The sequence below is a fragment of the Podarcis filfolensis genome (genome assembly GCF_964270895.1).
Source record: "Podarcis filfolensis genome assembly, chromosome: 7".
Taxonomy (NCBI): domain Eukaryota; kingdom Metazoa; phylum Chordata; class Lepidosauria; order Squamata; family Lacertidae; genus Podarcis; species Podarcis filfolensis.
Window position 1 is genome coordinate 89,294,680 of NC_139603.1, and position 21,185 is coordinate 89,315,864.

At 43.1% G+C, this 21,185-nt stretch overlaps 1 protein-coding gene and 1 long non-coding RNA gene across 3 annotated transcripts in view; one reads left to right on the forward strand and one right to left on the reverse strand.

Moving 5' to 3' along the window:
• Positions 1 to 21,185, reverse strand: part of LOC310766316 — a 153,892-nt gene that overhangs the window by 20,400 nt on the left and 112,307 nt on the right. The gene's annotated exons all lie outside the window — the stretch shown is intronic.
• The window catches only part of LOC310766107 (CTTNBP2 N-terminal-like protein), a 36,348-nt gene continuing 26,431 nt past the window's right edge, over positions 11,269 to 21,185 (forward strand). Inside the window, exon 1 of one of the 2 annotated variants that reach the window (XM_083622068.1) lies at positions 11,269 to 11,419. The gene's annotated coding sequence lies outside the window, so the exon portion shown is untranslated. Of the gene's footprint in view, positions 11,420 to 16,936; positions 16,981 to 21,185 lie in introns of those variants that run through there. The other variant, XM_083622069.1, reaches the window with a different exon arrangement.

The following is a 21,185-nucleotide window of genomic DNA, read 5'->3' on the forward strand; positions in this document are numbered from 1 at the left end:
TGCATAACCTAGCAATCCTAAAATATAGAGGCGCTTTTACTCTCACAAGATTGAGTGTATTGCTGTATTGGCTGTACTTGAGGGACGATTCCAACAGACTCCCTAAGAAAAACGCTTATGTCCCTGTGGAGATGGCAGTCCCGAATCGGTGGCACATGCCCTTCTGGCTTGCACTCTTTATAAAAACTTGAGGAATGAGATTATCACTCCTCTTTTATTGTCCATTCCGGGTCGCCCAACCACTGCTACAGTGTCCTTTCTCTTGGCAGATCAAGATGAGCAGGTGGCAGCAAAGGTTGTAAAATAAAAAAGTTAAGGTCTTATATATATAATAAATGTTCATAAATGTACCAAGCAAACACGTACATAAATATATAAACCACATGTCTGAAGCAACACAGGAAAACAGCTCTGAAACCATTTTGACTCCCAGAGTCTGTCTGTTATCTTCTCCGACCGATGGAGAACCTGCAAAGGACTCTATAAGGGCTCTTGTGTCCCCCATAAGGGAATAAGGGCAGATTTTCGTTTATTACATGTGGCACCTGTGACAATGACAGTTCCACAGATTGAAGCAGTGAGGAGAAGTGATTTTGCTGCAGCTGCTGCCGTTGAGCAATATATTTGCCACAGGGGTAGCTGTACCTCTTAATTGCAATTTCCGTAGTGTTTTGGAGAGCTGTGATTTATTTAAAAAGGTCCTGGCTAAAACTCAAAGCCGTGTTTCTGTGCTTCCTGAGTAATTCTCAAAGTGTTTTCACACACGATTAATTAAAAGCCTTATTTAGCATTGGGAAATTATGCAATCAAGCATGATCACTAATGTGCCTTTTGTGCTTTGAACTAATGAAACTTTCTGTCTGAAGAAGAGCAGTGAACGTTATTAACAGTGACAACTCAAATCACTAATCTACCCTCCTAGCAGTGTTTGTGGCTGTTTCCCCTCTCTAGTGAGAATGCAAATATTCCTTCTCTAGCAGGGCTGCAGAACAAAGGGTATCATCCTGCCCTGAATTTTTGGTTCGAAAAGCTCACAGTGAAATGCTGAACACAAGGAGAGCTGAGTGAGGTCTGTCATCTGGGCAAATATTTTTGTACCTAAAAATAAAAAATAAAATGCCTTGATTTCAGCAAGGCATTTGACAAGGTGCCCCATGATATTCTTGTAAGGAAGCTGGTAAAATGCGGTCTTGACTATGCTACCACTCAGTGGATTTGTAACTGGCTGACTGACCGAACCCAAAGGGTGCTCATCAATGGTTCCTCTTCATCCTGGAGAAGAGTGACTAGTGGGGTGCCACAGGGTTCTGTCTTGGGCCCGGTCTTATTCAACATCTTTATCAATGACTTGGATGATGGACTCAAGGGCATCCTGATCAGATTTGCAGATGACACCAAACTGGGAGGGGTGGCTAACACCCCAGAGGACAGGATCACACTTCAAAACGACCTTGACAGATTAGAGAACTGGGCCAAAACAAACAAGATGAATTTTAACAGGGAGAAATGTAAAGTATTGCACTTGGGCAAAAAAAATGAGAGGCACCAATACAAGATGGGTGACACCTGGCTTGAGAGCAGTACATGTGAAAAGGATCTAGGAGTCTTGGTTGACCCCAAACTTGACATGAGCCAACAGTGTGACGCGGCAGCTAAAAAAGCCAATGCAATTCTGGGCTGCATCAATAGGAGTATAGCATCTAGATCAAGGGAAGTAATAGTGCCACTGTATTCTGCTCTGGTCAGACCTCACCTGGAGTACTGTGTCCCGTTCTGGGCACCACAGTTCAAGAAGGACACTGACAAACTGGAACGTGTCCAGAGGAGGGCAACCAAAAGGGTCAAAGGCCTGGAAATGATGCCTTATGAGGAACGGCTAAGGGAGCTGGGCATGTTTAGCCTGGAGAAGAGGAGGTTAAGGGGTGATATGATAGCCATGTTCAAATATATAAAAGGATGTCACATAGAGGAGGGAGAAAGGTTGTTTTCTGCTGCTCCAGAGAGCGGACACGGAGCAATGGATCCAAACTACAAGAAAGAAGATTCCACCTAAGCATTAGGAAGAACTTCCTGACAGTAAGAGCTGTTCGACAGTGGAATTTGCTGCCAAGGAGTGTGGTGGAGTCTCCTTCTTTGGAGGTCTTTAAGCAGAGGCTTGACAACCATATGTCAGGAGTGCTCTGATGGTGTTTCCTGCTTGGCAGGGGGTTGGATTTGATGGTCTCTTCCAACTCTATGATTCTATGATTCTATGAAAAGGAAACTTGGCTTCACCTTTAGTCAACATAGGCAGTCTGCATTTTTAAAACTCTGATGATGACTTTTGCTTGCCTATACAGACAGGAGAGAGGCAGGTGCTGATGGAAATCACAAGAAATTCCTACTATTGCAGAGTGGCAGGCGACGGTGATGGACTTTGCAGAGTTGGCCAAACTGACTTGCAGGATCCCAGACCAGGACAATCAAAAATTCCAAAGAGACTGGAGTAAGTTTATTGTATATTTGAATGACAATTGCAAAAATCTGAAGACACTATCAGGATTGAAATAAATCCTACAATGTGGACACATAGTAAAGATTTAAATTGCACAATTAGATGTGATATGGGATACCTGTTGAAGGGAAGGAAGGAAGTCGCAAGCTCGGCCGAGCAAAAAGGTTGTTTTGTGTTTGTTATCGTAGTGTTGGAAATGTTGCTTAAAGGAAAATAATAAAAATTTATGGGGGGGGGAGGAGAGAGGCAGGTGCTGAAACTATCCTAGTGTACCAAGTTTAAAATTACCGTATTTTTCAGTGTATAATACTCCCCCATGTATAAGACGCCTCCTATTTTTGGGGACTCAAAATTAGAAAATGGGGGGAGATTGCCCCCGTGTATAAGACTACCCCCTTTTTCAACATAATTTTTTAGTAAAAAAAAAACACCTAGTCTTATACACGGAAAAATACGATACTTTGTTATCTGCCCACTTTGGCCTGCCTTATTCCTAACTAACACACGGCCCCCAGGAATTTTCCCAGAAAGAAAGGCAGCCCCAAGGCTGGACAAAGTTCCCCATTCCAGAATGTGAAAGCAGTTTACTGGGTTGTTTCTCTCTCTCTCCCACCACCTCCAATATTTCAAGAGAGAACCAAAAGTGCTTTCTTCTCGTTCATCCCCCTGCCTTCACAAACTAGAGTTTGCCGCTGCTCTGGGTGATTTGCACGGATCACGCTGGACACAGACTTCTCCAAATTATTTTTAGCTTGCGGAAGAGTTGCAGCGAGAAGGAACAAGGATAGCCTGCTTCTAGGGAAAGCCAGCTGAGTTTGTGTATGTTTTGTAACAAATGAAAATCTGCCCTTATTCCCTTATGGGAGACACAAGAGCCCTTATAGAGTCCTTTGCAGGTTCTCCATCGGTCAGAGAAAACAGCGGAGGCCAACCAGAGAGTATTGAGAAGCAAAGCAGCTAGTAAGCCTGATCTTTATTGGAGTGTTGCAACAGGGTGCCCCCTTCACACACAGGAAAGGAGGAGGACCCAGAACAAAGGTGTGCCCACCCTTACATAGACATTTTAAATTGCCAGCCCTGGAGTCCAAGACCACCCCCAGAAACATCATACATACATCACAGAAGGGGTGTAGCTTAAGACCACCCCCCAGACACATCATACCTATATCACAGAAAGGGCGGTCTACAGCAGAAATCTGAGTGCATTGTTTATCTCCTGTCATTGATTATCTCCTGTCTGGCAGGCTACCTGTTAATGGTCACTTGATTGGATACCCTGGGGAGCCTGGCCAGTCTTTTGTAATGATAAATACTTAGTTCCTGAGCCAGGTCACAGGCTCACCCTATTCATACACAGACATACCCTTAAGACAGGATTTGTGAAGGAAAAGACAATGGGAGGCTTTTCCATTTTTCCTTTGACTTTGCAGAGAAAACATTTGGTCAGTTTGGGAGCCAAAATGGCTTCATGGCTGTTTTCCTGTGCTGCTTCAGACATGTGGTTTATATATTTATGTACGTGTTTGCTTGGTACATTTATGAACATTTATTATATATATAAGACCTTATTTTTTTTATTTCACACATAATACCCATTCTGCATCTGTTAGAAATTGGTGTGGCAGCCCCCATACTTTGGAACTCCTTGCCTATTAACATCAGGTAGGAGCTGGGGGGGGAGGGTCACCCCACCACAGCATCTTTCAACCACAGTGCCATCTCTGTACCCTTTCCAGCACCAGCTAAAAACATTTTTGTTTAGGCAAGCCTACCCAGATGGGCAGAAGGTTGACTTGTGTTTTAATCTGTTTTTATATTTTATTTTAATTGTTCTTGTTAAGTTGTGGGTGAACATACCAGACGACACAGCGATTCTTCAAACAGCTCTTGTTTATTCGCAGGCCAGAACAGCACTGAGCTGAAGGGTTCAGCCAACCTGCTTATATAGAGCTCAACTACAAAGCAACAGTAACCACTTTCTGTAACTATCCAATCACTGAACGTCACTTTCAATTCCTTATTTGCATATGCGGACCTGAGTGAAAACTATCTACAGTATCCTCCTGCTGGCCCAGGGTGAGAACTTCAGTACATAACAGTTCTTTGAATGTTTTAAATACTTTATTTTATTATTTATTGGATTTATATATTGCCCTTCATTCAAGGACCACAGGGCAGCTTACAGTAGCTGTTTTAAACGGTCTTTATTGATAATGTACTGTTTTGCTTTTTCATAAGCTGTCTTGAGTGGGACGGCTTGGAGGTACGTTTTTTCAAAATATCAGCTATCCCGGAATTAAGGAAATGTACTTTTACTAGTGACGCGGGTGGCGCTGTGGGTAAAACCTCAGCGCCTAGGACTTGCCGATCGCATGGTCGGCGGTTCGAATCCCCGCGGCGGGGTGCGCTCCCGTCGTTCGGTCCCAGCGCCTGCCAACCTAGCAGTTCGAAAGCACCCCCGGGTGCAAGTAGATAAATAGGGACCGCTTACCAGCGGGAAGGTAAACGGCGTTCCGTGTGCTGCACTGGCTCGCCAGATGCAGCTTGTCACACTGGCCACGTGACCCGGAAGTGTCTGCGGACAGCGCTGGCTCCCGGCCTCTTAAGTGAGATGAGCGCACAACCCTAGAGTCTGGCAAGACTGGCCCGTACGGGCAGGGGTACCTTTACCTTTACTTTTACTAGCAGGACAGGAATTCTTTGAGCGGAACATAATGTGGACAACACGACTTAAACGGGGATGCAGACAGCTTCAAATACACATTAAACTCAGGTGTGGACAAGCTCAGACACAAAAAAGCACTGTTCATGCAAGTAGTTAGCTTGCATGAACTCATGGGGGTGCAAACTGAATTTGCTGCTTTTCCCCATTGAATGGAATATGTCAGCTTGCAATTTTTCATTTTGCAGGAGCAATCCTGAATGCATTTTCTGTCCCCGTATTATGCTATATGCACCAGTAGGCAATCTGTGTGAGCAGTGGTTTTGTGCTACTGTGCCTTCCGTGTCTGATTGGAGCTGACTCAAAATGCGTGGCGTACTTATGAGCACAGCACATTTTGCTTGAAAATATTTTGCCTGCGGACGACTGCAGTGACAGATTTACAGACATATGCTTCGCTTGGCTCAAAGCATCACCTGGCACAGAGCCTTCAACGGCCCAGGTTTGTCCCTCGTACTTTTGTTTGCACAAAAGTGAGTCCTATTGAGCCCAAAGAGCGCTCTGTCTCTAGTACATGACTTTAGGACTGCAATCTGAAGAAGATTGTTTATGACAGAAGGTTATCAGGCTGGTAGCAACTCCCTACCTACCCTATTTTTTGCTCCATAGCACTTTTTCCTCCTAAAAAGTAAGGGGAAATGTCTGTGCGTCTTATGGAGCGAATGTGTGGTCCATCGCTGGCTCCCTTTCGGGCCCTGGCCTCTATAAAAATAGAATTTTTCTCCTTTGCAAAATAGGCTCAACAACTGTGAGCTGATCCCCTTTGCAAAAGAAGCTGCACAACTGTGAGCTGATCCTCAAAAACCGGGGCTTTCCCCCTTTCCTCCTCTAAAAACTAGCTGCGTCTTATGGTCAGGTGCTTCTTATGGAGCGAAAAATACGGTATTTGTTGGTCTGTGGGGGAATTCCAAATAGCCATTGCTCATACCCCGTTCCCATATCTTTGTGGGAGAATCTAAGTTCTACACAAGTTCATCACAAGTGGGAGTGGTAAGGCATTCTTATGCCTTAACTATTGTGGGTTTGGTTTTTTTTCAATGTCCAAGTCAATTTCTCTGCCAAAACTGAAACAAGATTGGAAAGGATCCAAATAATAAGTCTCATCCTATAATTTATTATACTGGAGTGGAAGAAAATGCCGCTGCTATTGTTTTTTAGCTGTTTTTTCTGGGTGAGTTTGACAGTGAATTTCTAATGTGAAAAGTTTGAGCTCTTTGCCTGCCTGGATATCAGACGGACTAACGCAACATCCTTCTCTAAACCTGGAAAATACTAGATGTAAGAAGCTGATTATGATTACTCTAGTGGAATGTACTTTGCAAGTGAGCAGGGATTATTACTCCACATCTTCAGGACCGAGCCATGCATTGCAAATACGTTCTGTTGTGTCCCGGCTCAAATAAAACAATATTTTTTTTTGTATATTAGTTGAAATACTTCGTTCTTTTAATTTAGAAAATGTTTTGGAAAATAAAAAGTTAGATATATTTTTGGGAGGAGGAGGAAATATACATGCAAGTGGAAGCCAGTGTCCCTCAGATTTCAAAAGTTGTGGTGTGTTTAGGATTTATTGGCAATGGATGTGTAGGTGTCATCTATAGATTCTTTCGAAACCCTGTGCCATATGGTATGCCTTAATTTCAAAAAAAGAAGTATGGAGACAATCTTGTCTGGATATCATATTTGGGCCCTCTTACATGGAAGCTAATGGATGGGCAAGGAATAATGGCTTTTTTAAAGTGAGGAGACAACACCACTCTGCACATGGCATACTATCCCGAATAAGTGCTGTGCAGGTGCTGTTGTGATGAAAACAGAATGTTATAAATTGCCGCTCTGCCAAGTCAAAATGTTTGCAGCTGCCACTTTCTACATTGCTCCTCTTTCTCCTGGATCCACTTTTAACACACGAAACCCCACTTCTGTGTGCAAAACGGACGCTTACACATTCATAGAATTCATTGAAAATCATCCTTCACATTCATCTTAATTAATCAAAAGGAACACAGTGAATGGGCTGACACATGCCTAATGAACATCTGGTACTTTCAGGAAATCTGTCTTCCATTGTTCCCTATGCTTTTGAATTGTACTGATGGAACGATAAATAAAAACCAAGCGCTGAGTGGGAAGACCATGAGGTTTGCTTTAGAAGATAACATGGGAAGGAGAAACATCTATTTTTTGTATATCCCATTTTCAAGTTTTGCTCCTTAACTACATGCCTCACAAATGCTGTGTATATACTATATACATCTTTAAAGCACATTTGAAGCGCATTACTTCCCTCAAAGAATTCTGGGCACTGTAGTTTGTTGAGAAGGCTGTTAAGAAGGGTAATGAAGGAGGTGAGGACAGGTGACCCCACCTAGGCTCGAAGTCACCCCCCCCCCCAAAGCAGGCTCAAAGCTTCTCAAAGCTTTTCAAAATAATTTTTCTCAGCAGCTAAAAGGCATTAGCTAAGCATCAGAAGCATTTCACTCTGCTGTAACAAAGGTAGCTGAATAGAACAATGCTTTTTTCATTTCTCAAGCTAGTTGGCCTTGTTAACCAGATTGCAACTTTTATTTTCCTGGGAACTGTGCCAATAGAGCAAGAGAAAGAAACATATCTTGAACACTCTGAAACCCCTTGGCTTCTCACCCCCCCTTTCCTGGGAAGAGTCCCAAGATGGGAGCTTTCTGTACATGCTCAGGAACCTCAACATGGGGCAGGACTCCTGAGGGAGGAGAAAGGGGAGGGAACTGGAAGGGGAATATATGCTCTGTGCAAATGACTGTGAACCCGTGCTTGTTTGTGAGTTACCACACTTGCTCCTTCTACCAGTTAATGGATGGAATAAATAAAGCTTTTTCTCCAAAACTATTCCTTGAGTGTCTGTTGACTCCTACTCCCTTTCCCGGGCGCAATATTTTTCCCACCCAAGGGCAAAGCCTCATAAGGCTACAGTAACTTGGTGAGAGTAACGGCTCTGCTGTGTTTTTGAACAGAAGGCAGGTAAGGATGGTTCACTGATTCGTACGGCTGAACTTAGATCGCATTGTGGTTCACCATCTGCAATACGTTGCCTGAGTATTGCAGCCCATTCATGTCCTGTAAAGTCAGCTGTTATTCCTGCACTGCATAGCTCATAGAACTGTAGAGTTGGAAGGGACCCTTAGATAGAGATGACTCTATCTAGTCCAGCCTCCTGCAATGCAGGGATCTCAACTAACAAAACAACAAACAAACAAACTTATGGTCACGTAAAGCATACTCAATAAACACGCGAGACGTAACCAGCTGTGTTCTTAGATAAATAAGGTATACTATTCATGTATCAAATCATAAATGTCAACGGAAGTAACTCATAAAGTTCAACAAACGAACAAAGCTGAAGACCCAGTGGATCAGATCATTCTCTAATCAGTTTATGCATAAGGTCCATCTGTATAATAGTGTCTATTCCACCTGTCTGTTCATAAGGTCCAAACAATCCACATGAAAGGTTGTTACAGTTCCACAGAATCCTTTCACAGTCCTTTCCGGAATATTGGCCTTGTTTCGCCATCCTGGGCTTCATCTGTTACATGGATGGACCTTATACATGAACTGATTAGAGAATGATCTGATCCACTGGGTCTTCTGCTTTGTTAGCTTGTTGAAGTTTATGAGTTGCTTCTGTTGAAATTTATGATTTGATACATGAATAGAATACCTTATTTATCTAAGAACACAGCCGGTTACGTCTCATGTGTTTATTGAATATGGAATCTTAACTAAAGCATCCATGACAGATGGCCATTCAGTCTCTGCTTAAAAACCGGTGGGAGTCCGTTCCACGGTTAAACAGCTCTTTCCGTCAGAAAGTTCTTCCTGGTGTTTAATAAGAATTTTCTTGTCACTTGTCTCCTCTTTTCCAGGCTAAACAGGCCCAACTCCCTCAACCGTTCCTCATAAAGCTCAGCTTCCAGACCCTTGACCACCTTGGTTGCCCTTCTCTGCACACCTTCCGGCTTGTCACCTTTGCAAATTGTGGTGCCCAGAACTGGACACGAAGCTCCAGCTGTGGTCTGAATTCCCTTGATCTGCACACGATGCTTCTGTTTATGCAGCCTAGAATAGCATTCGGGGTTTTTTGCTGCTGCATCACACCATTGGCTCATGTTAAACTTGTGGATAATTTGATCCTTTTGTGTCCCCTTCTAATTCCACAATTCTAGCACCAACAAAAGAAGAGTGGCAGATAAAAACGATGGACTTTGCAGAATTGGCGAAGCTGGCAGGAAAAATCCGAAACCAGCATGATCAAGTATTCCAAAAGGACTGGAGTAAATTTCTACGATATTTGAAAGATCATTGTAAGCAATTGACATCACTAGCAGGGTTGTCTGGTGCTGAAGGAGACTCTTCAGAGTCCCGTGGACTGCAAGAAGATCAAACCTCTCCATTCTGAAGGAAATCAGCCCTGAGTGCTCACTGGAAGGACAGATCCTGAAGCTGAGGCTCCAAGACTTTGGCCACCTCATGAGAAGAGAAGACTCCCTGGAAAAGACCCTGATGTTGGGAAAGATGGAGGGCACAAGGAGAAGGGGACGACAGAGGACCACATGGTGGGACAGTGTTCTTGAAGCTACCAGCATGAGTTTGACCAAACTGCGGGAGGCAGTGGAAGACAGGAGGGCCTGGAGTGCTCTGGTCCATGGGGTCACGAAGAGTCGGACGTGACTAAAGGACTAAACAACAACATATAAGTCCAGCTGTCCTTTGCCAACAACAAATTGCCGCTGTTTTTTGTGTTGAACATATGCTGTGTGGTAATTTATGGACTTAACAACAACAACAAGGTTCTCTGAAGACTTGTAATGAGAATTTTTCTCCCTTTCTATATTTATTTAAATGTTGAGGTATTTTGTAATAGGTTCAATTAGAATTGGAAAACGTACAAAATGCAACAATTTAAAGGTTCATTTTGAAAGCCATGAGGCGGGAGGGAAGGAAGAGTCGAGGGGCTCTAAAGAGCCATAGAGATAAAGTGGATAAAAAGGATGTGATTGTATATGAATAAATGGAAAACTAATAAAAAATATTTAATTAAAGAAACCAGAGGCCTTTCTCTTGGGCATGGTCGGCCAATTGGTGTCGAAAAAGGATAGAACTTTCTTTATGTATGCCACAACAGCAGCAAGAATACTCATCGCAAAGTATTGGAAGACGCAAGATAACCCTCTGGAAGAATGGCAAACGAAGTTGATTGAGTTTATGGGGTTGGCAGAAATGACTGGCAGAATCCGTGACCAGGGAGAAGAGTCGGCAGAAGAAGAATGGAAGAAATTCAAGGACTATCTACAAAAATATTGCAATATTAATGAATGTTGAATGATGCAGGATTGAAATTAATTGGTTTCTAGCTGTAATGGTAATAAGATTATAAAAAAATGGTCCCTTTTTTTCTTGGTATATAATCAAGAGTTTAAGATATAATAATATAAGAGGATGGTTAGAAAATAAGGGGTTTAATTCTAATGTTGGGAGATAAGGATTTGCTGGATAAACAATTTGAACTGGAATACAAGAAGGGGAGGTATGAGGAGGTCAGTGAAAGATGTGATTGGAAAATAAGTTTTGAATGTTATGTGTTTTTTTTATTATTATTTTTTCTTTTTAATTTTTTCTTTTTTATTGTTTGTAAAAAATGGAAAATGCTAATAAATATCTTATAAAAAAATAATAAATATTTAATTAAAATAATAAAAAAATTTCAGAATTCCATGAAATATATTCTTGCAGCCTGGAAAAACGTCTTATATTTTGGGGGAGAGACAGAAGCTTAATCCCACCCTTTAAGTACCATCCCTTTTCACCGGAAGTGACGTGCTTTCCCTCCCGCCTTCGCCTCCACCGGGCCGCGAACAAAAGGGATTTTCAAGCGCGCCCTGGCCCTGCCCTCCCTCCTCTCTTGCCCCGCCTCCGCAGCCTCTGATTGGCCAGGCGGCCCCTCCGCTCCCGCCCTCCGCCCCGCCCTCCCGCCAGCCGATTGGCCGAGCTCCCTGGCCGGCCGGGGCTGCGGTTGGCGGCGGGGCGCGCCAATCCCGGCTCCGCCTGAGGAGGCTGGAGGGATGGCGAGTGGGGCCGAGCGGGGACACACCGGCGGCGGCTGAGGCGGCGAGGAGGGCGGCCCGGGCCGAGGCGGCGGGCGGCGAGCTGAGGGGGCCGCCGGAGAGGTCGGTGGCGAGGAGCGGGGCGTCGCCGGGGCCCCCGAGGCGTGAGGGGAAGGCGCGTCCGAGGAGCAGGGGTCCCGCCATTGTCCCGCCCGAGAGGGGTCCGGCTCCTGCTTTGTGAGGAGGAGGAGGAGGAGGAGGAAGGAGCCCGGACCCCGAGGCGGCCGCTCCGGCTGGGAGGGGATTTCAGGGGAGCCGGCGGCGGAGGGCGGCCCCCCGGGGGGGGGGTTCGGTCCTGGGTCTGGTTGGCCGGCAGGACTCTGAGGGAAGAAGCAGGGCCCTCAATTTCAGGGTCGCGGGTTCGAGCCCCCCCCAAACTGCATTGCGGGGGGGGGGGTTGGGCTAGCCCAGTGAGGGCCAAACTCGGCCCTCCAGCTGTTAAGGGACTACAACTCCCATCATCCCTGACCACTGGTCCTGTTAGCATCTGAAGGCAGCCCTGTTTAGGGAAGCTTTTAATGTTTAACAGACCTCGGGTTACAGACACTTCAGGTTACACACTCCGCTAACCCGGAAATAGTGCTTCAGGTTAAGAACTTTGCTTCAGGATGAGAACAGAAATCGGGCTCCGGCAGCAGCAGGAGGCCCCATTAGCTAAAGTGGTGCTTCAGGTTAAGAACAGTTTCAGGTTGAGAACGGAGCTCCAGAACGAATTAAGGACTTAACCCAAGATAACACTGTACTTTGTTGGAAGCTGCGCAGAGTGGCTGGGGAAACCCAGTCAGATGGGCAGAGTATAAATAATAATAATACTAGTACTAATAATCCTAGCGGTGCCTCCGGCCCAAAGATGGAAACAGGAACAACTGCCGACGCTCGAAGAATGGAGAATGAAACTGATGGAGTATGCTGAACTGGACAAACTAACAGGAAAGATCAGATATATACGAGATCAAAAGTTCATTGAAGACTGGGGAAAATTTTCAGACTATCTGAAATGTGTATGTGATGAGCAAATAACGCTAGTGGGATTTCAAGAAGTTCTGTAAATGATAGAGGACTATTGTATTGATGAAAACTAAGTGTGTGAAGGTTTATAAAATGCAATATAAAATTAGGAAATGCGTATTTAAAAATTTGAATAATGGATGATTGTCAGAGAGGTTGAAGGAAGTCTAAAAGAGAAAATATGTGATAAATTTAGATTGGATACTATAAATGTATGTTGGAAAATTAATAATTTTTTTTATAAAAAAAAGTACTAGTAATATTAATAATGGGACACGGGTGGCGCTGTGGGTTAAACCACAGAGCCTAGGACTTGCCGATCAGAAGGTTGGCTGTTCGAATCCCCAAGACGGGGTGAGCTCCCATTGCTCGGTTCCTGCTCCTGCCAACCTAGCAGTTCGAAAGCACGTCAAAGTGCAAGTAGATAAATAGGTACCGCTCCGGCGGGAAGGTAAACGGCGTTTCCGTGCGCTGCTCTGGTTCGCCAGAAGTGGCTTAGTCAGGCTGGCCACATGACCCAGAAGCTGTATGCCGGCTCCCTTGGCCAATAAAGCAAGATGAGCGCCGCAACCCCAGAGTCGGTCACGACTGGACCTAATGGTCAGGGGTCCCTTTACCTTTACTTAATAGTAACAACAACAACAACAACAATAATAATAATATATTATTATAATTATTGGAGTTGTAGTCCCAAAACAGCTGGAGGGCCAAGTTTGACCATCACTGGGCTAGAATGAATCTCAGCGCCCCGTCCAGCTCTGCGGTTCTAGGATGGAGTGTGCGGTGAGGATCACTTCTTCTCTGGCGATCGATCACTTGTAGCCAAGAAAGATTGTCTCCCATGAACACGGTTTTAACAGTGAGTCTGTAAGTGACTGTGGAGGCCAATTCTGGACCCACACGTCCTTCCACAGTGGGGACATGGGTTTGTGGACCGGAGTTGATCATGGTGAGGGTTTGCCAAGCGTGCCTTCCTCAACGTCCAAAAAACCAAAGTGCTGCACCAACAAGTACAAAATAACCCCTCTGCAGCGCCACAAATCCAACTCAATTGTGTAACGTTGGAAAATGTCCATCACTTCTCCTACCTGGGCAGTTATCTTTCCACAAGGGCCGACATTGATGCCGAAATCCAGCATCGCCTGAGCTCTGCAAGTGCAGCTTTCTCCTGATTGAAGTGCAGAGTTTTTGAGGTCCGGGACATTCGCAGGGAAACCAAAATGCTTGTTTGCAAAGCTATTGTACTACTAACCTTACTGTATGCTTGTGAAACATGGACCACTTGTAAACGCCATCTCCAACTCCTCCTGTGGAGCAGGAGTGGCGGCTAAATTTAGCCCCTGGCAGATGTCGGATAGGTGGGAGGGGTGGGTGGTTTTTTCTTGTTTCTGTGTTTGCATCTTGTGTTTTTATGCCCCACGGTATTCAGATGAGGGGCAGTATACCAATTTAATAAATAATAATGGCTGTCCAACACCTGCTTCAAGCGTCCCAGGAAGGAGAGGGCTGGATAGAGCTTTAGGATTGTTTTTATTTTTATTTATTTATTTAAACACAGAAGCAACCACCCCCCCACACATTTCAAATGCCATGGCTAGCAGGACCAGTAGACAAGGATGTTGGGAGTTGCAGTCCAGTAACATCTGGTGACCGAAGGTTGGGAAAGGCTACTTTAGGGTATTGGGGAGCCAGTGGTGGAGTAGTGGTTAGAGTGTCAGGCTACTAGGACCGGGGAGAGACCTTGGTTCAAATCCCAGAACTGGGCCATGAAACTCGCACTGGATGACTTTGCGCCATTCCCTGCATCTCGGCTTAACCCACTTCACAGCGGCATTGGTGGGAATTAATCAAGGAGTTGGGGAGGAGAAGTAAACACATGCCTCCTTGGGCTCCTTGGCGGTGGGGGCGGGGGGAGGTAGGCTATCAGTGCAATGTGTCATCTTTTGCGTGCCAGTCTAAGACCTCTTTCTGCTTCCAGGCATTTGATGTTATCTATTGCATTTTAGAAGTGTAGTGGTTACAGCAGTGGTTCAGATTATTCTACACCTGAGCAAGTTTTTAAAGCGTGTCTGGAATGAGAGAAAGTATATTTAGGTTGTCCTAGGTGATAAATTGAGACATTGGTATCATAGCAATGAAGGGAGCAGTGAATGGTGAAAAGTGCTGGTGCTGTGATTGTTGGTAATAATAATAATAATAATAATAATAATAATAATAATAATAATAATAATAATAATTCCCCAGCCACTCTGGGCGGCTTCCAACAAAACACTAAAATACAATAACTTATTAAATATTAAAAGCTTCCCTAAACAGGGCTGCATTTAGATGTCTTCTAAAAGTTTAGTAATTATTTTTCTCTTTGACATCTGGTGGGAGTGCGTTCCAGGGCGGGCGCCACCACCGAGAAGGCCCTCTGCCTGGTTCCCTGTAACTTGGCTTCTCGCAGCGAGGGAACCACCAGAAGGTTAATTTTGGGAGTTGTAGTCCAACAACAGCAAGAGACCCAAGTCTGGGAAACCCTGATTTAGGGGGTTGATGATATATGAAGTGTGTTGTACATACTTTGTGAAGTGGCTAGGTATGGAATGTTTTAGATCTGCTTGAGAGCAATTTGGTAAGGAAAAAACAAGGGAGTACTTATTTTTTAATGGGTACCGTGACAGTGTTAGACAGGACTTCTTTCCATCAAAGCAAATTGAACCTTGGAAAAAGAAGTGGCTAAATATAATTTGGGCATTATTTAAACTGACTGTTTTAGGCTACTGAACCTTATGCACTACACATCAAACGTCCTTCATGACCCGGTGAGGGATGCTGTCAGTTGCTTTGTTTTGATGCGCTTTCAGTTAATATTATACTGTTCTTAACTTGTCACCTGCATTGTGTGACATGCAAACAGTAACACACTGTTGCAAAATGCCAAAACCATGTTTAGTGCTCTGTGTTTACAAGATAAATATGTGTGACTGATGCGCAGATAGCTAGTGAAAGAGAGTTTCTTACGAATATTAGATATCAAACATGAAAATAATATTTTAGTGGGTAGCATAAAGGATTTCTTCCTGTTCATTTTTTAAAGAATACCTAAGTAATGACAGTACTATTTCTAGTAATTAAAAATTGTTTCCCAGTCATTTCAAATTAAGTCTTAAGTTATGATCAGTTTTCTCAAGATTTCCTCTTGCTGTAACTAACTTTGCTTTGCAAGTATCTCCGCTTCTTTTGTTATTGTAGCTATACTGAATTTCTGTGTTTGCTGAAGGTGTGCTTAGCGGTTATAGTAGCACTGACAACGTAGGTCAGCAGTTGCTATAATGTTTACTCTGTGGTTACCGGAGGCATCCGGTCTTGGAAGACTTATAGACAAGGAATGAAGCAAACACACCAAATGTAAAGAAAATTAGTTGTGGGTTCTAGCTTTTCCATGAATTAAGATGTTAATGTAACATCCTGAAATATTTCTAATGCTTACTACTTGAAGTAAATTAATTTGGATTGCCAGGAAACCAGGATCAGGATTCTGATTTTAAAACCTGTAATTCAGGAATAAGCCAATGTGGTACCCTTTAGATGTTTCGAGCTACAACTATCACTAATCCCTGGAGCATGGCCTATACAGTACATCAGCAGGGCAAACTGCTGGCCACCCTTGATGTAATTAATATACAGTACAGTGGTACCTCAGGTTAAGTACCACTGCTGCCGCTGCACCACCGCTGCACAATTTCTGTTCTCATCCTGAAGCAAAGTTCTTAACCTGAGGTACTATTTCTGGGTTAGCAGAGTATGTAACCGGAAGCGTATGTAACCCGAGGTACCACTGTACTACTAACAGTCTTGTATGTATTTCCCCTTGACTATAAAAATACTGATATGGTCTTTGATAGCCGTCATCAAATATTATTTATATACTTTTTTTTGCATAGGACAGTTGTGTCACACACACTCAAATGGCTATTGTGCTTTTAATCTTTATCACAGAAAAGTAGTTCTAGAAATGTTACATTAACTTTACAGTGGTACCTCAGGTTAAGTACTTAATTCGTTCTGGAGGTCCGTACTTAACCTGAAACTGTTCTTAACTTGAGGTACCACTTTAGCTAATGGGGCCTCCTGCTGCTGCTGCGCCGTCAGAGCACGATTTCTGTTCTCATCCTGAAGCAAAGTTCTTAACCTGAAGCACTATTTCTGGGTTAGTGGAGTCTGTAACCTGAAGCGTATGTAACCTGAGGTACCACTGTATTTTGGTCACATGCTGCACTGCACAAATGCCAGTGACTTCAAAGGAATGGAGAGGAACCAGATGTCTAATATGGCCATTCTAAACTTTTAAGGCAGCAAAAAGTGATCTGGATTATACCAGGAATTATCATTCCTGAGATCCCATAATGCAGGAGATAGTGCCCCTCTAGATAAGCATGCACATTTCTGTATGTGTTTTCCAGCTTTCTTGTTCTTTTGCTGCTGTCTCCAGCTGGCTTACCTCACACTGACTGAGATGGGAATTTCTAAAAGGAACATTGTCTGCCTCTTCTAGAAACATGGTTGTGTCAGACTGAATTTTTTTGTTAACCGTTCTGACTGAGAACACCAAGATGTAAAGGAGGATTGAGGTGTGGAGGAGAATGAGAAGGAAACAGTTGTTCATGCTCTGTAGTAAATGGAAGCTACTGATGAGTTGCATTACGTGAGGGGAAGTTCTTCTTGCAAAGGAAGTTGCTTCCATTTCTAGACTGAACCTATTCCATGGTGTTTTAGGAAGTTGGAAGATGACGGAAATGAGGGTTTCTACCCAATCTGCAAATTTCAGTTTTGGACAGTGAATAAGTAGGTTTTTCTTTCTCCACCATCATTGGGGATGAGAGGCACACTTAAGTGGAGCTCAGGGCTGTCTTCTGATTAATGATAAATAGCCACGTACATCTCTCTGCTCCTGAAGTTCAGATGGCCTGTTCCTGATCCAGTTGTGGGTTTCATGCTGTTGGGATGTGAACCATTCCACATTTCTATTTTTTATTATAGATGGATAATGGGATGGGGACAGCTGAACAAGTGTTTCTCCACTGCTGGTAAAAGCTCCATGTGACTCATCGCAACAGCTCATTTGCAAGTCCATAGAGTGTCATCAATGATGGGGGCTGAAAGTTGTTGAGAGCCTAGTTTGTATCTCAGAATAAAGTTTTTAACCGTTCCTGGATTAGGTAGATAGATACCCAGTTGGAATAAACTGGATACGACATGAACTAAGAAATAAATAAAAAATTATTCATTCTTCTTTTGTCATTGGCATCCATCTGTCTTGACAGACAATGGCAATAATAACTAAATTACCGCAATACCTCAAGGACCAGCTCTCCCCATATGAACTGCCTCAGACCCCGCAACCACCATCTGAGGCCCTTTTTCATGTGCCTCCTCCAGATGAGGTCTGGAGGGTGGCAGCACGAGAACAGGTCTTTTCTGCAGTGGCTCCCTGTTTGTGGAATGGTCTCTCCAGGGAGGCTCATCTGGCGCCTTCATTATGTATCTTTAGGTGCAATTTCCAAGTTGTACAGCTTGGCATAGTATCTGAAGAAGTGTGCATGCACACGAAGGCTTATACCAAGAACAAACTTAGTTGGTCTCAAAGGTGCTACTGGACATTGACTATTATTATTTTATATATTTCGACTGCATCAGACCAGCATGGCTACCTACCTGAATCTAGAGCCTGGCCTGTATGAGTGATATCTATGAACAGTATTGGAATATTGCAGCCCTTGTCTTAAGTTTAATGGATAAAGTGCTGGCTTAGATTTGTTGCTTGGCACCATTGCTAGGTCATTCTCAGAATGCTGCTAGAAATTCACACTAGAGTAAAGAGTGCCAGGGTACTGGTGACAAAATAAAGAAAAGAGCAGGCATACTTGATTGTGCAAAGAATATTGATCAAGTACTTTATTGAAGTTCAGCCTTTTAATGAAAGTTATGGAAATTACTCTGGAATGACAGCAAAGAGTTCTTTGTGCAAACCTAGAAATACAAAAACTGCATCCTCCATTAAAAGCCTGGAAATATAGAGGATCTTGAGATTTAATCACAGGCATGAGGAAGCTTTGGCTCTCCAGATATTGTTAACTAAAACTCCCATCCTCCGTGGCCATTGGCCAGGTTTGCTGGGGGTGCAGGTTGTATTTCTGGAGGGCAAAATGTTCCCCACTCCTGTTTTACTGTTTTACTACTAGGAAGTGTAGTTTGCTAATGGCTGTTTAAATGACAGTTTCCAGGATTCTTTGGGGCAAAAATGTATGATGTGTATGCAGCCTACACATGCACTTTAAATCTGGTTTAAATGAGATGTGTGTATACAGCCTTAGTCTGAGCAAGCTTTTCTTGCATGTGCAAATATTTTTATGGTTTTTGCTAAATAGTATTCCTCTTTCTAAAAAAGCATAAGGCTTTTGTTTTCAGTGGCTTTTGGCCAGAAATAAGAATATCCCTTTACACAGAAAAATAATATTCAAAGAGAGACTAATTTATTGGTTTTTGTTTGGCATTGGAATACATGCTTGACTTTTAGATCTGCCCTGGCTGATTTGTCTGCCTATTGATAAGTAGGGGGCAGAGATAATGGGCTAGTAATTGTGGGGAAAGTGATGTTTTTTCTCAGTTGAGTAAGAGGTTATATGCAAAGTTTTGAGGTGCAAAACTTTTGAAGGCAATGGAAGTGTGGCTTGAGATAAACAATGCATACCTATCTACTCAGAAGTAAGTCCCATTGAGTTCAGTGGATTGGGAGTTACTTCCAGATAAGAGGGCATAGCATTGCTGCTTAAGCTAACAAATTTGGAATCAAGTTAGGTACCTGACAGGCCCACATCCTATTCATGGCACCAGTCAAAGAGACTATATCCTATACAATCTTTCAGGTGCCGCAGTACTTGGTTGTTTCTTCTTCTGAGTTAGACAAGCATAGAATTGCACTCTTAAGCTGCTATCCCAAGTATATTTTCTTATTAAACTCAGTGGAATTTTCTTCTGATTCTCCTAACATATGGTAAATACAGTCTGGGTTCAGTTTTTTAGGCTGCAATTCACAGTACATTTAAAAATGGCTAAGTTTAAAGATGGTGCATATTTGCCCTAAAGTATATGGATTGTGGAGGTTTAAGCTTGAGTATAGCTTGATGAGAATAACTTTTTTAAATTCAAAAGTAAATAGATAAATTTACAAAGCACTACAGACATAAGCTTCTGTAGATGCTGGTATGTTTGCATGCATACCACAAGAAAGTAATACATTCCACGTTACGTGAACATAGCAGCATAATCTCATCTGGCACTTCAGAGAGTTTTGTGTAGTGCTGAAAATTCCACTGTTACTTGGATACGATGAATTTAAAAGAGGTTGTGCACAGAGAAGCCTTGTTTCAATAACAGGTATGTGTTATCAAAGAGTTTAGAAAGACAGGAAATATCTCCAATAATTGCAGGAAAGTGCTGCCTCTGTTTGCCGTAGTTTGTTCCAAGGAAATAGTACCAGGCATCTGAGGCAAAGCCTTTAAACTTAGAACCTCTGGAAAATCTGTACTACAAACTGCTGCGTTGAGCTGGTCTTTCAGAAGCGTTGTGAAGTTTCCCCCACTGATTGGTCTGTTTGTGAACATAATGATCATTCAGAAATCCCATACTTTTTGGATTATTATGTTGTAGTCATGGCTTAGTCCGTTTTGTTTAGGCTTAACACAAAGAAGGCTATTGAGATAGTTCACATTTTGCCAACAAATGACATGGGAGCTGTTATCTTGACATAATAACTGCTGCTTCACTGTATGTGCCTTTCTTGATGAAATTTTGAGATCTGAGGGTGGCACAGAACAGCTAGCCATGAGATGACAGAAGAAAGTATGGTAAGAAAATTGTGTGGTTTGTGTTTTGGCAAGGAATATCCCCCCCACCCCTCCGGCCACCTTCAGGTTTTGTAACAGTGCAAATAATAAAGTGATTCAAAGACAGTATAAGACCAGATTATACAATCTATGAACCCAAAAGGCAGCTAAAAATAGTTGCCTAGAAGAACTCCTAAGCTCAAGAGGCAGCTTTAACTTACAGCATTCCCAAGTTGAAAATATCTGACAGACTTTCACTTTGTATTTTAAAATTAGTGGAATACGTAGGCATCAGGTTACGGCTTGTGAGCAAAACATTTTGGACTTTAGTTACTAACTGTTTTCCACTGATCTCTCTACTTTTCTGTAGCGGTACTATTTCTTTTAAAGGTCATATCCTCTTGTGAAAACTGTATATGGGCTCATCAAACTCTAGATTTAAAAACTCAGGACAAAGGTGTACTTTCAGTCTGCAGCAGTACAGCTGTTAGGAATTGTTTGTTTTTAAGTAAATTATGGTCTAGCCTCTGACTCCATCATAGTTTGCTTTATGTAGCAGTGACCTTGCTGAAGTGCCAGTTAAAGTTGCCAGGATGTTATAGTAACCGCTTAAATGTGTGCTTCAGGGAAGGTTTTCAGAAAGGGGGAAAATGTGGCTGTTACTTCAAGAGAAATGTGCCACCTCCTTTGTTGTGTCGAACCCAATTTGGATGTCTGGTCTTGTAGGAAATCATGAAAGCAGGCATTTATGAGTTTTCCAAACTGTTTAAACTTCCCCCAGACAGTCGACTTGTTTAGCTGCAGCACTGAGTTTATGTCGTATTATGATCGTTGTAACGAACACTTGCACTGGATTTTAAACAGCTGCAATACCATAGAGTTGTATCTGGCTAAGTCCTACTCAGGAGGAATTAATTGAACGAAGTTGGCTTAGTTGGTTTCAATGGGTC